This window comes from Lagopus leucura, unplaced genomic scaffold, assembly GCF_019238085.1.
Source record: "Lagopus leucura isolate 7727_CA_CO unplaced genomic scaffold, USGS_WTPT01 Super-Scaffold_1, whole genome shotgun sequence".
NCBI classification, from domain to species: Eukaryota; Metazoa; Chordata; class Aves; order Galliformes; family Phasianidae; genus Lagopus; species Lagopus leucura.
This window is the reverse complement of record NW_024962250.1, coordinates 36,857,771-36,870,298: the sequence shown is the minus strand read 5'-3', so window position 1 is coordinate 36,870,298 and position 12,528 is coordinate 36,857,771. Positions and strand designations below refer to the sequence as shown.

Sequence of the window (12,528 nt, the reverse complement as noted above, 5' to 3'; positions counted from 1 at the left end):
AGGATGCATTTAGAAACTGCAAAGGGAGCTTGCTCAAAGCTGTCTCTTGGTTACCTTAATGAGCCCATTCTTCCATCAGGGAAATTTGTTCTCCAGGAGCTCAATGCCAGCATTTGAATACTGGATATTTATAGCGTTAGTTGCAGGCTCTTAACAGGATAATGGCTGAAGGCAGTATCTCTACTTAAGCTGGGCGAGAGGGGCTAGGTAGAATGGAGAGGATCAGCTGAGCTTTGCAATTTACTGCCTCAAAAAAGAACTCTTGAAAAAATGAAACCTCATTAATTTCTCTGCCTTTTGGGCAGTGCACTGCTTAGAAAGAGAAATCATGCCAGGCAAGGAGGGAGAAGGAAAAGGGAGCCTGCTTTTGGAGCATGGTCTGAAGTACAATATTGCACTGACAGCACTGAAATTTACTTGCCTCTGTCAGCAGTGCTGCCAGCTCCGTTTGCTTTGCTTGGCTGGGTTTGTCTGGTCTTTTCCCACAAGGTAATGGGGCTTGGTGTGCAGAACTGAACAGGTGGCACATGGTGTTTTGAGGAAAACTTCTTCTATGAGAGTACAAGTATCTCAGGTTGGAATTTATGAAAAATTTCCTCCCAGAAAGAGTGATGATGCAGTGGCACAGCTGCCCAGTGAGGTGGTGGAGTCACTGTCTGTGGAGGTATTCAAGAAATATGGAGATGTGGCACTGTGGGACATGGTCAGCAGGCATGGTGGGTGTGGGGTTGCGCCTTGGGATCTTAGGGATCCTTTTCAACCTTCATGATTCTGTGATTTTATCTTGTGATGTGTTTTTTTTCTCCTCTTTCCCTAATCACCTTATTGCTTGGATTTCCTGGTTTCCAGGAATGGCCAGATGAGCTAGTGATGAGGGGATATGAGCTTATACTGCACATTGAGCCTGTACCAGAGTTGCTGAGTCAAGGCTTTGTGTGCTCCTGTCAACAGTCTGGACTGGAAACTGTACATCAGGGCCCCAGATCCAGGCCCTGCTGCTTACAAATTGCTCTCAGGGCTATGTGGAGAAGCAAGATTATTTTTTTTTTTTGTCTCTAAGCCATGAAAATGCACTTGACTATGGAAACCCTGTGTCTAGGACACCTTACAAGGTAGTTCAGGATGCTTGCACTTGCCAGCAAAACAGAGTGTTACTAGCCAGCTCTCTGCAACTCATGGCTCTCATCCTGTATTGCATGCTCACTGCTGCTTTGCAAGCTGTAAAATGCTTGCTTGTGGTCTAAGAAAAGTTTATGTTCTGCTTTTAGATAAAATATTTGTAGGTGGTTGAAAATATCAATGGAAGTGCCCAACCAAGGCTAAGCAAAGAGGGGAGTTAGAGCTTTCTCAATCCTTAGCCTTTCTAACCAAGGAAAATCTCTGCCAGCTGCCCTTCTGGCTGCCGCCAGCATTTTGAAAGCAGAGAGCAGCTGTTCACACTACTGCTGGTTGGAGAGGAGGTAGCAAGGCTGGCAAAGTACCAACAGGGTTCATTAAGTGATCCTGTGGATATTGCTAGTGCCTTCTAGTTGTGGAGTAGGCATGTGCTTTGGGATGCCAACTGCCAATGCAGTGCAGGTGCCAATGCTTCTTGCTGGACTTGCATTTGTCACTTCTGACCTGGCTAAAGTTAACTTGTGTTATAACAGGAGGGGAAATTCTGTACCTTACATTTTGCCAGTCGGTGAGCATTGAAAACAGCAGTGTGCCTTGTGTGCAAGTAGAGTTTCCTGCCATGCATTTTGGTGAAGAAATTCAGAAGTTTGTTTTTCCTTTCTTCAGCTGTCAGTTATCTACAAGACAGAGTTTGTGTTCAGCCTTGTGTAACAAGTAGTTTGGAGGAGCTTGCCCTCATCCTATTTCAATCATCACACTGTCATAACATGAGCAACTTTGGATGTTTTGGGAGAAAGGCTACTGGCTCATAGAGTTTCCCCCTGGGAGCTCTGACAATCATGTGCAAGCGCATGAGAAAGATGCGTTGTGAGGGTTCCTGGTTTCTGCTCTTTTTGCCTCTTTCATACAAGCATTTGGGAGGTTTTAAAAATACATTTTCATAGACCTTGTTTCCTTAAAAGGTGCTAATGCTCCATAATTGTGTTCAACAGAGCATCATGTCAAAATTGTGTCTCAAGTCCAAAGGCCGATGCTTCAGTTGCATTCCTTTCCCTGTTTTAAAGGTTTGCCATGGATCATGCTATAGATGACTCACAGTAAAAAGTAAAAAAGTATTTTTCCTGAATGAAACAAGGTTCTATGGATGCTTTCAATTGCCAGTGATATTGCAAATTTATAATGTTCCAATAACCTCATAAATAATGTTGATGTTTCTGTGCCTGTAAAGGAAGAATTTAGGACAATATGAAGCAAGTACCACCTGTTTTCTCCTATGCTGGATATATTACCTTGGAGTCCCAAACTATATCTTGCTCACAGTGGCTGAAGCCCTGAAGTTTCTTCCTCAAGTTTGTGCAAAGGAAAAGCATCCCACCCTTTAATGGACTTGTACTGGTTTGCTGCTCTGCAATCTGAGAAAGAAAGTGAGCTCAGAGGCAACATCCTCCCCAGCCATTGGTCTGTGCAGATAGCAGAGCTATTTCTCTTCCCGGAGAGGTATGGGAGGAAGAAGACAGGAACCAAAATAAACATTTTTCTTCCTTCCTCCATGTTTCCCACAAAGATTCAGGGTTTGTACAAAAATATGTTTTGGCCTGGGGCTGAGGTGCTGGAAGACTGTGGAAAGGGACCTGGGGGTGTTGGTGGATGCTTGGCTGAACATGATCTGACAGTGTGGCCAGGTGGCCAACGGCATCCTGGTCTGCATTAGAAACAGTGTGTGTGGCAGGAGCAGGGAGGTGATCGTCGCCCTGCACTCAGCACTGGGAGGCTGCACCTCAAGTACTGTGTTCAGTTTTGAGCCCTTCACTACAAGAAAGACATGGAGGCCCTGGAACGTGTCCAGAGAAGGGCAGCGAAACTGGTGAGGGGTCTGGAGCACAGATCTTCTGAGGAGCGGCTGAGGGAGCTGGGATTCAGTCTGGACAAGAGGAGGCTCAGGGGAGACCTCACTGTGCTCTACAACTGCGTGAAGGGAGGGTGTGATGAGGAAGGGTTTGGCCTCTTCTCAAACAGGCAACAAACAGGACCCAAGGAAACGGCCACAGGTTGTGCCAGAGGAGATTTAGGTTAGACATAAGGAAAAGGTTTTTCTCTCAGAGAATGGTCAGGCACTGGAATGGCTGCTCAGGGAGGTGGTAGAGTTGCCGTCCCCGGCAATGTTCGAGAGGCGTCTGGATGAGGAGTTATGAGATGTGGCTTAGTGCTTGTGGTGGCAGTGGTGATGGGAGGCCGGTTGGACTGGATGATATTGTTGCTTCCAACCTTGTGATTCTATGATTCTATGTTGCCCCTCTTGAGTATTTTGGGCAAAACCATGACTATTTTATTACAGGCAGCCATAAATAGTATCAGTTCAGGTCAAATGGAGGTGAACCTTCCCCCCGTAGCTTTCTAACAGGTGAGAAGAAACATGTAAGTGCTGGAGAAATTAGAAAGCAAGTTTTCTTTGCTAGAGACCTGGATAAACTTTGCTTTCTGTGCTTGGTGGTTCTCAGTAAATACAGCGGAGAGTGGTACCTTCTTTCTATTGCAACAGCAGATGCACAAACTACAAGTCACACATGCTGCACCATGGTTTTCCACCAGTTGATAGGAGGTAACACAGTGCCTCTAAGAGTTTGGCCTTTCCATCTGTGAATTTGTGGAAGTGGCTGCCTGGAGCAGTTTATCTTGTATCTGCTATTATGTTTGAAACGATAGGAAACAACTACTTGCTGGCTGGCACAGAGGAGGTAGTCCTGAAATTTCAGTAGATCCAATGTAATTTTTCCTTCCTCTCGCGGGCATCTCTCTTCTGGCCTTAAAGCACCTTGTCCATCTAATCGAACATGCCATGTTATTCTTCAGTGGACTTATCTCACCCTATACATGATCATCCTGACTGAAACCTGTCTGTGCTAGCAGGTTGTTGATGGAATTTGGGTTGTGCTAAATGGAATCTCAAGAGTTGAGGATTTGTTTGATACCTGCTCCTGCTGCATTGTTCACTCAGCTGAACACACTTGTAGTTTCTCAAGTTTGTTCCCTTCATGATTTCTGAGCACCAGTGCTCCCCACTGCCTGTGTATTTTGGAGTTTCCAGTACCAGATCTATTAAGTAGAAGGCAAAAATAATTTGGATGAACAAGACTCTATAAAGTTAATTGTATCTTGTAAAAGTTCACACGTTTCAAGGCCTGAGGTGCAGGCTGTCCCTCACTGATTGGAATCAAGTGAAGAACACATATCACACCAAAAGTGCAAGTCCAAATTATGCATTTATTTACTATTGTTCTGCTAGCTCTTAAGCCATTTACTAGTACTCATCCCAAATTCATGAAGTACTATAAATACTCAGAAAAACTTCATTACTTTTTTATAAAGGACAAGAAATGTAGTTGGGAAAATGGGTTTAATATTCATGCTTCCAAAAAAAATAATAAAAAAGAGGGCTCTCTGGATTCCCATTAAAAGTTTGTTGGATGTTGCCTCATGTTGAGCCCTGGGTGGGTTATTCTGACTACAAAATGGAGAAGTTAAACATCTCTAATAAGATATCTTCTGATAAGATGTATTTCCGTATGCGAGAGAGGCAATCATCCCTTGATGTAAGTTATAAATTCTCTAAAAACTAGGGAATGCTCTTTACCTACAACCTGCCAAGCTGCATGCTTGATTTTTGTATAAGCAGGAACAGAACTTTGCCCTTTTGCTAGTCATAGGAAATGGCTGCTCAAGATCTTTCTCTTCCATGATTAGCAAGTAGTTTTCCAGGGCATCCTCCTGCCCCATGACATAAGAATTGCTACTCTTGCCATTCTGAACGTGCTCATTCCATGACACTGTGCATAAACTCCTTCAGAAATAGGGTCCTCAAAACCTCCTCCCATTCCCATCAGCTGCTTTGCTGTTCAGAATGTTAGAAATGCTGAAGCCGTTCCAGTCTGGATTTTCCCCTGCTGCAATTTGCACTTGCTCCTCCTTGCTTTCACTGTCCTGATTGTGGAGAGGGGCTTATTTCCACACTTCTAACTGGCTTAGATATGTGAAGATGGCTCTGTGTCCTTCTAGATTTTTCATGGCTAAACTGTTTCTGTGTTTCTTCTAGGCATCTCTAGGCATCTTCTAGAGGTCTGCATCTCATGATCTCCTCTAGCTTCTCCTTACGAGGCCAGTAACTTGACTATATTATAATGCTACAGATGGGAAAAGAAATATTTTGCATCCTACATGCAGTTCATCTTGTGCATCCAATTACAGTGTTTGTAGTAGTGAGATACAATTGAGTCAAATATATTTTCCAACTGGAATTGGAGTCTTGTAGACTGAAAAACATTTTTCATAGCATCACTAAGGCTGGAAGAGACCACTAAGCTCATCCAATTCCTACCCATCCCCACCATGCACTCTAACCATGTCTCTCAATGCCACTTCCCTACGGTTCTTGAACACCTCCAGGGATGGTGATTCCACCCCGTCCCCAGGCATCCTGTGCCAGTTTTATTAGCTCAGACTCTCAAACTGAATGTTCATGTGTACTTAAAAGTTCTATATCGTGGCAATCTCCTGTTAAGCTCATAACAAACTTGCCATGATGGACGATGATGGGTGCTTTTTGTTTTTTCCCCATGGTGACTTGGTAGATGACCTGTTGAAGTGATTGGAGGGACTGCCGTAGTCCTGAGTACACTTTACCTCAGACACAATCTTCTTAATTTTTCATCAATTGCCATTTTATGACTGTACTTATACTGCCTTAAATGATGTTTTAAATTTTTGAGTCATCTAGCAGCTTTCCTCCCCTCCCACCTCTTTCTAATCCTCACTATTTTAGATTCCATAATTAATAACCTTATGATAAAATACTCCAGTTTTAATTACTACTTATGCTGAAGGCAATTGTTATGTGTGAGTCATAATGTATTCCCACTACTTTGAGAGGAATACTGCTCTTAATGTCATATTCAGAAACCTCAAATTATCTGCTGAATATTTAGGCATGAGTGTATATTTGGCAACTAGAAAGAATAGATATAAGTGAATGTCCTGAAAGGCTATTATTGCAAAGATGCTTTTTAGAAAGATGTTTTTACTTATTGGCTGAATTGTAGTGGTTGAAATGACTGTGAAGAGGAAAGGGACCTGGGGTGTTGGTTGATGCTCGGCTGAACATGAGCCAACAGTGTGCCCAGGTGGCCAAGAAGGCCAATGGCATCCTGGCCTGCATTAGAAATAGTGGGGCCAGCAGGAGCAGGGAGGTGATCATCCCCCTCTACTCAACACTGGTGAGGCCGCACCTCGAGTACTGTGTTCAGTTTTGGGCCCCTCACTACAGGAAAGACACTGAGGCCCTGGAACGTGTCCAGAGAAGGGCAGCGAAACTGGTGAGGGATCTGGAGCACAAATTTTCTGAGGAGCGGCTGATTCAGATTCTAAATGTATCTGAATTATTTTCGAAAGCTAAATGGATAAGGCTCACTTAAGCTGTAAACTGTTCCTAAATTAACTTTCTTGCTTCCTGGAAAAACACTGATATATCTTTCAGCTCTCTCTTGTACGGTACTCAGCTTGACTTAAGTTACACAGCGCTGAAGAGACCTTTACACCATGCTCTGATCACCCTCAGTAAAGCACAAGATATACATAGGGCATGATGTGGCTGCTCCTGATCTGAGAAGATCAAGCGCTTGGTAATGAAGGTGTTAAAGTCAAACTTCTACACAATGAAGGAAAGACCCCCCCCACATACCATGAACTTGGTTTTATTAGCTTGTGCACTGATGCAACAGGCTGGAATGCAGCTATGAGACTAGGGTATAGTCCTTATAGCTGCTTTCCTGTTCTACGAATGAATATATTACATTGATGAACATCCCCACATTGTTAGTTCTTCTGGTCAGTCTGTTGCATTTCCTTGCCTGGGGAAAGGGAGCAAGGGATTGCTGGCTTGTGCCTCAACTCTGAAAAGTTCAGCTCAGCTCAAACTGTTCACTCAGTCCCATGGGCAAATAGCAGGAAAGACTGTGCTGCTGGATCATGTCAGTTTGATTGTAGGATCAACTTGTCATGTTAGCTTCCGCTTGTGCAAAACTCCATCTGCAGGTTTATAGGCTCTATATAAAGATATCTAAAGACAGATTGGCACTGGAAGTCAAGTGGTGTCCCTGCCAAAGAGCTGACAGTTGGAAAGAGCTAGCAGCATTCTCTGATTATGCCAATGTTTGGAAATCTAGTTTTGCCTAATACTGCAATCCAGAGCCTGAATCATTCTTGTTGTCTTCTAAAACTAGAAGTGACGTCACCCTTCCTGGCTGGCACTGGAAACAAAGGTGCTAGAGAGTTGGCATGGCCCTCAGGGTGGGCACTGTCCTTTAGGAGGAATGTGGTCAGGGAGAGACAGGCTAGGTGGGAAGTGCGGTGCTGACTGTGGACCTGGAAAATGGACTTGTTAGGTGGGAAGAGCCATGTCTCCTGAGTAGAGAAAAAACTAATGGAGAAAGAAAACAGTCCTCATTAGTGTTAAGTCTGTAAGTGGCTTCAAAGAGCATGGGAATAATCTGTTGAGGTATGTGGTGGGTAGAAACAGTAATAATGAATTTAAATTAAAACAAGGGAGGTTTGAATTAGAATAAGAATTTTGGCTCTAAGAATAGCAAAAATCTGGAGTAGAAGGTGGAGCCTCTGATATTCAAACAGCCCTTAAATACCTCAAACAAAATAAGTTGAGGATGGCTCAGAGCAACTTTTTCTCCTTAGCCTTATTTTTTGCTGGGGACTGGTAGGTGAGAAACAAGCTATTTATATCTGTTTTTTCTTTCCTTTTTAAGAGTGAGATTTAGTTCTGCTACCTTGTACGTGCTCAGATTCTCTCTGATTAGGTGGGGTTGAGCTGTGAGATGGCAGCCTTCAATGGAAGCATGTTTATTCAGAGCAAAAAATGTGAGAACTTTCTTCAGTTTTGGCAGCCAACGTTTAAACCTCCCTTCTAAGAAGTAGAAAAAAGACTACCTTGTGTTTAATGAAGGCTTGAATATAGGTTTTGATTCTGCTGCAGGCTTCCTAAGTTATCTTGGTTAACTCTAATACAAATTAGTACATCAAGGTAAGGACAATAAACCTTATCCTTCAGAGGAAAGAGCAGAAGGCAGACTGTGAAACAGTACTTTCTTAGTGGTAAGGACTGTTTCTCCTCTGTATGGTCCCTTATAGCTGCAGACACAGTAATGCTTGATGACTTAATGCTGCTGCAATAATTAGTAATCTTGCTTTGTCAAGATTTGGGATTGCCAGTGTCATCCAAATATAAAAAGCTCCCAGACAACACTTGCCAGATGAAACACAGTAATAATGTCTTTACAGAGTTCAGAAGAATTGAAAAGAGTGAACTGTGGATCTAACACAGATTGCGATACTCGCATGAACCCAATGCTTTGTCACTCAGCTGAGGAGAACAATACAAGCACACTGTATGGTGTGCTTATCGCTTAGTGCAGCATTTTTGAGTCATTACCAGTGGTGACTTCGTTTTGGGAAGTACTGTCCTATGAATAGGGCACGACAGCACTGGGATCTCTGTGCTGGAGGTAACCCGCACTTATCTAATATACACTTCTTCCTCTGCTTGGTGGCTTTCATGTTGGCATCAATCACAACACAGACTTGGGAGGCAGAATATCCACAGCAATGGCAGACTGAAGAGATCTGCAGGTGCCTGTTGAGCTGACAGACTTTCTGACAGGTGAGGATGTATTGCTCTTTGGAAAAGGGTCTTCCTTGTCTTACACAATTTCTATCTTGAGGTGCCACCCTTAGGGTTTTTTATCTTCTCATGCTGGCAATTTTTTTGTTCTTGACATTCTAACTGTTATCTTATCAGCAACTTCCATTCTGTGTTGCCTCCTCTTACCTCTCTTTGCATATTAGCTTATAGACTATTGCAACTAATCAGGAGATCTCCAGGGAGTCTACTCTCACTCAGCTCTCCACAGAGTTGGAGGTTGATCCCTTTAGCTATTGGATTTTCCAAGAGGGGGGAAAAAAAAAAAACAAACACAACTGAGTTAAACAGGAGTGTGAAAATTCTTGTGGTTACTTTCTGGAAGATAGAACTTGAAATGAATTTGCTAAACTGTTTCTCTCTTTTGATGAATGCTATTAAAAGGAAATGGATTCTTCTTTCCCACACATTTCAGATACTCTTCTCAGCTGCTTTATTTTTTTCTAATGCAAGTCAAAACTGTTAGAGAATTGAAAAGTAAAAATCTGTAATGCTGAAAAGCCCGTGCTGTGAAATGTATCATGAACATTCCATTAAAACAGTGCTTGATAATTAAGGGAGAGAGCTGCTGGGAAACAGCAAGCTGGTAACAGAGATCATAGAATCCAAAAATCAGCAATTTATAATTCTCTCAAACTCCAGTGGTCCAACATATTACACACAGGTTGCAGAGCCTTCAGTAAGAGGATGGGAAGAGGAGCTGAGGGGTGGGCTGAGCAGGTCTGGATGCTCTCCATGTGCCCTGCTTCTGCTTGCAAGCATTGTACAGGCACTGGCTGCGTCGTGGTCCTACACGTGTGTTGCTGATGTGGTTGCAAAGCAATGTGGATTTTTCCAGCGGAGCACCTTTGGGGTGCGGCCTCCCTCCTGTGTTCTGCTGGGCAGCGCCTGAGGTCTGAGGCAGCCAGCCCTGGCATCAGGGAGGGCTAGCTCTGAAATCTAGTGACAAGGGGAGCTAATTATTGCCTACGAAAATAACACAAGTCTATGATCTGTTGTTTTTGTTTTTGTTTTTTGTTTGTTTTTTTTTAGATCAGAGCTTTGTTTCCTCAGCCGTATATTTTATCTGCATCGGTTAGCTACCATTCCTGGATACCTGCATCCCACTAAGGGCTGCTGCTGTTGCGCTTCTTCCCGCTGAGATGGAGGCAGAGCTTCATTGTAGTCCTCTTTTCATCAGCAATCAGGGACTCAGTCGCTGTTCCCTGTGAAGAAAAGACAGGTTAAAAATGTACCCTCTCACACCCAGATTTACCTCCTGCAAAATGTGGGAGAATGGCACTGTCTGAAGCACCATCTCTGCTGAGTGACTTCTGTGGTGCCGTGATTTATCAGTGCAAACCTGCATTGCTGTGCATACTGAATAGTTTGGAGTGTGTCCTGGGATCGGGCATGCAGGAAAATGAGTTGCAGAGAGGCTTCAACAAGGACAGGGCTGGATGAGGAGAGTCAGCGAAGGGTTCAGCTCCCCTGGGAGCTTGTGTCACCACATGGTATGCCCTTTGCCAGAGGTACAGCGAACGGCGGGGAGTATTACCTGGGTTTCTGCGGGAATGGTGGGAAACAGTGGTGGTGTGTGGCAAGTTGGACTGGATGATCTGGAGGTCTCTTGCAGCCTTTGTGATTCTGTGATTGTAAAGCTGTCTCACCACAGCCCTGGGAGCTGGCTGTGGGGGCATCTCCTTGAGCAGGACACTCAGGGACACAGCGTTTCTCCCATTTTTGTAGAGGCCGAGGCTTGCAGAACAAATGGACGCTCAGGGAGAGGCGGGCTGGTCCCTGCCCAGCTGTTATCGGGAGTCTGCTTCAGGCATCCATGCAGTGGCCTCTTCAACTGCGTGGGGTGTGGCTCCCTCAGTTGTGGTTTTCTTTTGGAGAGAGCTTCCACCCGCTTGCTGAGCAGCGTTCTGTACACGTCCAGCATGCTCAGCTCTGCGGCAGGTGGCAGGTAGGGCGTCAGTCGTTTCGTAGCCACCTTCCAGAACAGGGACGCGGAGCTGCGGATGTTTGCGATGGAATCCGATGTGCCAGGCGTGCCTGGCTGTTGTGTGAAGGAGTGCATCTCTGCAGCAGCGCGTCTCTGCGGCCACCTCGTGCTGCTGATAACGACGGCCCCCGCCTACTCAAAGGTCAGGAACGTTTCCGAGTCCTGCTGTATGCCAAGAATGAGCTCAATCCAGAGGACTCTGGAGTGAGCAAACTCTTTTTGTACCATCTCTGTCAAACCCACTGACAAACTGGCTAAGAATTCAGCTACTGCTGTTGATCCAGAAGCTAATGCATTAGTTTCACCTAAAGAACATCACATACACCACTGGTTTTTTTGTTTGGTTTTTAATGTTTATTACATTTTAATAAAACATATGCATTCATAATGTAAATCACTACAAACAATAATTTTAGCTATATTTTGTGTATGGCTGAAGACAATTCCTTTTCACCCCATGTGGCCCAGGCATCTAAAAGGCTGGATTCCCATGGCATATGTAGAAATGTTGGTGGCCACTAGGATATGGGTATAGCTGTCTGTTGTCTCCTGGCTGCTCAGAAAGGTGTCTTTATGGTCTTGCTGTACTCCAAAAAATGCCTGAAGTAAGCAGTTTCTTTTGAAATCCATCAGATGTAACCTGCTGTAGTGGCTGTTTCCCGAAGAAATGTGTCCCTGTGGCAGCATGTCTCTGTGGCTACCTTGTGCTGCTGATAATGACAGCCCCTACTCAAAGGTTAGGGATGTATGAGAGTTCTCTCCCTATACCCCAAGGATGAGGACTGTGCTGGTGGCGGTGGTCAGCTTGAGCTTAAAGAATCGGTTGGAAAGCAGCAACTTGAGCTGCATTGTGGCTGGCTTAGGCATTGTCACCCAGGTTTATCTCATCTCCTGGAATTGGTTGCAGTTTTCTCCATTTCCAGGTAGGAGTCAATGCAGAGGGTTTGCGGGAGGCTGGGCATCTATTATCTCCTCAGCTGGTCCTCAGGGTAGTGGAGGAAGCACAGCATGTCCCACATCTGCTGCTCCTTTGTGCATATGCACTGGAGTTCCATACGGATGCAGAGTTCCTCACCCCTATCCTCGGGGCCCAGCTCTAAGCAGAAGACATGTCTTGGGGATGCCTTCAGGGGCACAATCATGTGGTAGACAACATGGATGCCTTTGGGACCCCTGCCTTCTAAGCCAACACCTGCCCCGATGGCTGGCTGCAGCTGTGGCATGAAGTAACTCTGGGAACTGTCTGACAGATGCTCAGAAGTTCATCCATCAGCTCCTCCGCCATCTTGCACTTGGCTCTCCTGGTCTGCAGTGGCCAAATGGAGAATTCCGGGTAAAACCTGCTCATGTGGATAATGTCATCGGGGTCTTCATGGCACACTGGCTCACTCAGCTTCCTGTCAGATTTTCTCCACACCTCATTTACATGTTGAATCATTATGTTCTCTTGCCTTTCCCTGTAGCAGTTGTGGATGTAGCAGAAAAGCAGCAGTACGGCCAAGGCCCAAATTTTCCAGAACTGCAGTGCAGAGAAGTGCAAGGGTTGCATATCCATCCTGCTCTGATTCATGTTCTTCTCCTCTATCTCCAGCAGCAGCAGCTTTGTCATGTGCTCTTGCATAGGGTCTGGCTTCTCTAGATAATTTGTTCCAGTGTTTGACCACCT

The 12,528-nt window shown here is 44.8% G+C and overlaps 1 long non-coding RNA gene across 2 annotated transcripts in view; it reads left to right on the top strand.

Annotated features, from left to right (window-relative positions):
- The window catches only part of LOC122180330, a 35,942-nt gene that overhangs the window by 8,772 nt on the left and 14,642 nt on the right, over positions 1-12,528 (top strand). The window contains exon 2 of one of the 2 annotated variants that reach the window (XR_006179014.1): positions 8,756-8,836. The exons of the other annotated variant lie outside the window; for it this stretch is intronic. This is a non-coding gene — a long non-coding RNA (uncharacterized LOC122180330). The remainder of the gene's footprint in view (positions 1-8,755; positions 8,837-12,528) is intronic. 2 annotated transcript variants of the gene reach the window in all.